Below are 4,052 nucleotides of genomic sequence, written 5' to 3'. Positions count from 1 at the left end.
AGTTTCTGACACATAGCTCCTAAGACCCTTGGAATCTCTGAAGAGTGGTAAGTGTCTTGTACGCTCAGGAGATGACTGGTACCTGGAGGGTTTGCTAAAACACTGTTGCTGGGCCCGCCAGAGTTTCTGGGGGCCTCTAAAGAGCTTCAGGATAGGAGCTGGTTGACCAAGCATACTTAGAGGGTTGGAACTTTCAGCTTCACCAATCCACTCACCCCTGACCTCTGGGGAGGGGAGAAGGGCTGTAGGTTGAGTTCAATCACCAATGACCAATGGTTTCATCAATCATGCGTATGTAACTAAACTTCCATAAAAACCCTAAACCACAAGATTGGGAGAGCCTCCAGGGTTGTGAACACATTTTTGTGCTGGGATGGTGGCACGCCCAGAGAGGCATGGAAGCTTTTTGCCCCTTCCCACATACCTCTCTCCATGCATCTCTTCTATTTGTTCCTGAGTTGTCTCTTTTGTAATAAACTAGTAATAGTAAGTAAGGTGCTTTTCTGAATTCTGTGAGCCATTCTACCAAATATGGAATCTGAGGAGGAAGTCATGGGAACCCCTGATTTATAGCCCTTTGGTGGGTCAGAAGTACAGGTGATAACCTGGGACTTCCAACTCAGCAATCCTGTGGGGACTACTCTCACTCCAGATGGTTAGGGTCAGAATTGAATTGTAGGATACCCAGTTGGTGTCTGGAGAATTGATTGGTGTGGAAAAAAACCCCAACACATTTGGTGTCAGAAGTGTTATGAGTAAAAGCAACTCAAGCACATTTAATAAATATAAAACTAACCACCTAGAATATGAATTTTTTGTTTTTATATTCATTTTCTGAACCTAGAAAGCTTTTCATAACTTTCCATATATTCCAGATTATTTTATGGTGATTATATATTGCTTTTATAATTAGAAAGAGCAAACCTCAAAACAAAACAAAATTTTTCCAGGGAAAGCAACAATAGATGTCCAAGGAGTTTAAATGATTCACTGACTAACCTCTCTTGCTGCCTCTATTTGGATAAATAGCTATATTTAAGTAAGAATTTCTGTATTACAAAATATTTACTTTTCTTCCTACAAACACATATATATCAAAATGTCCATGGGTTGTTTTTCACTGTAATTTGAATCTACAATGTACAAGAAATGAGTTTTAAATAATAGTCGTTTAATATACTATCATCATATATATCATATATATATATATATATATATATATATATATATATATATATTACACACACATACACGTTCTTTTTTAAAGCAGCATGGAGGTGGAGCAGTGTTTGAAAACAGAGGGAAGCATCTTTTTTTTTTTCCAAAGAAAAATTAAACTACTTTCACTGTGGGGTATACAGAGTAATTCTGGTCCCAGATTCATTTCATTCTTTTGTGTTTACGTAGTGTGGTTATTCTGTGAGCGAACATTCTGGCAACTCATTCTTTAGAAAGAAATGCACTTGTAGACAGGATTTGCACCATCAGCTCAGTTGTCTGTGCCTCCAGGACTGAGAGGGAAGTGACCAGAATGAAAGACACACTGCAATTAGATGGATTTACAAGGCTTCCTCTGAACATCACACCAGGGCAGGACCAGTGCTTCTTCTGGGTCCTTCCGAGGCGGTGGCCACAAGTAATAGCCATAGTGAAAGTAGACTTGACACTAACCTCGTGGGAACCATACTGAAGACAGGACCAGTTAGGGACAGTCTGCCTGGGGAGGCAACAACGGCTCTATCCACTTTCATTGGGCCTTTAGGGCAAAAGGCAGCCAACATATGCAGCTTCTGATACTTTTCAAAAGTTGCAATTCATTGGTCTAGTGTTTGGTTCACCCCCTTTAAAACTAAAAACACCAAAGCCTTCAAAAGAAATAGTCATGCATTTTTAGAATATAAAATGAAACAGAGCAGCCATGTATGATCCATCCGTCGCACATGGAGCGTTCTTTGCTAATGTGTCCCTAAACGCGTGCTTTCTTGACTCCTCTTGCAGTCAGGGGCTTGCAGCTTTGCAAGGCAGCCCTCTCCATCTCCAGACAGCTCTCATGGGTAAGGAACAAGGCCTTACACCATGCCCCCAAACGCAGTCTAATCTTTGAATGTTTTATGACACCTTTGCCGTTCTCCTAACTCAAAATGAACTTGTGGTCAGCTCAGGGTCTTTATTACACGAGCTTCTGTTAAATCACCTTATGTTTAATTATTTGAGCCAGAGCATAGGACTTTATATGCTCCTGGTGAAATAGTAAAAAACTGATTTTTGGGGAGAGGAAGCATTTCATCTAAGATCCCACAACTGAGGTTTTAGCAGATCATTCCTTGGTAGCTCATCAAAGTCCGTTTCACTCTTGACTCTGGCATCCAAAAAATTGTCAGCATCAAAACAAGACAAAATTAAAATGACAAAATACTTCCATGTATCAGGCATTAAGTTCTTTGTATAAATTAACTAACTTAATCCTCACGACAACTTTATGAGGTAGGTCCTCATTATCATCCACATTTTAGGGTTGAAAAAACTGAGACACAGAGACATAAATGACTTGCCCGAGGTCACAAAGCTGGTAAATGGCAGAGCTAGGATTCACATCCAGGCAGTTTGGCTTCAGAAGAGGTATGCTGAACCACTGTGCCTCTCGAAGCAACCTTTCTAGTTTTCTGTCATCTACAGATTTCTAAAAATGTCTTTGATTTTAAGAGTGTCATAGGCTATTTATTTCCTCAGCACTTGCTGATCCCCAGGCCTTATGCTTAGCGCTGGGGGCACACATATAGGACAAACAGGGGAAGGCTCGGGGGAGGGTGATTTCAGTCTTAAGTGACAGAAACCTGGCTCAAACTAGATTAAGCCAAAAAGGGGGATTTATTAGCTCGGATATTCAAAGTATAAGAGGGGGAGATCTTGGTTTGGAAGCAATAGGATCTCGAGGCAAAGATGCTGTGGTGAGGGGGCAGGGATTTGTGACCAATGGAAGATGAGAGAAAGCCTGCCAGGCAGAGGTAAACCAGAACCACCTACAGGAGATGGAAGTCTTTGGTTGAAAGCAAGAGGGGCCTGTTTGGGCTACCTCATAGATAAAGGAAATGTGTTAAAAGGCAGGGGATGGCTTGTAAAATCATAAAATCAGCTGAAGAGCCAGGCTTACCAGTTTGAGGCATCCACGGAGCATGAGATTCACTGGCAGGCATCTTCCCTGGAATGAATCGGTACCAATCGGTACTTCTTTCCTCCCATAATGTCTCTTTCCCCAAGACTTTGAGATACCTCTGCACACCTATTAGAATTGCTAAAATTATAAAGACTGACCACACCAAGGGTTGGGGAGAATGTGGAGAAATAGTTCTCCTACACTATTGGTGGGAGTGTCGAATTACACGGCCACTTTGCAAAACCAGTTTGTCTATTTCGTAAAAAGTTAAAAATGCATTTATCACCTGACCCTACCATTCTACCCCTAAATATTTACCTACGAGAAATGGAAGCAAGTGTGTATGTTAAGAGGTGTACACAAATGTTCATAGCACTTTGTTCATAATAGCCCCAAACAGGAAACAACCCAAAAGCTCAGCAAAAGGTGAATGGATAAACAAACTGGTCATCTCCACACAATGAAATGCTACTCAGTGACAAAAAGGAGTGAACTGTTGATGAACACAATGACAGGGATGGATCTAAAATACTTATGTTGAATGAAAGAAGCCAGTCGAAAAAGGTAATGCAGTATATGAGTCAGTGTATATAAAATTCTTGAAAATGCCAACTAGTCTATAATGACAGAAAGGAAATCACTAGTTTTCCGGGGGGAGCAGCTAGAGGAAGAAATTACAAAGGAGAACAAGAACACTCTTGTGGGGGATGGATATGTTTGTTATCTTGAATGTAGTGGTGGTTTCATAGGTACACCCACGTCTAATTGCCTCAAAGTGCACATTTTAAGTATTACAGCTTGTCATATGTCCATTATACGTCAAAAAAGCTGTTTAAAATGTTTTCTACAAAGTCCCCACTAAAGATTTGGAAAAGAGATGATAATCTTCCTCCTCTGC

This window comes from Rhinolophus hipposideros, assembly GCF_964194185.1.
Source record: "Rhinolophus hipposideros genome assembly, chromosome: 6".
Classification (NCBI taxonomy): domain Eukaryota; kingdom Metazoa; phylum Chordata; class Mammalia; order Chiroptera; family Rhinolophidae; genus Rhinolophus; species Rhinolophus hipposideros.
This window is presented reverse-complemented; position numbering follows the sequence as displayed.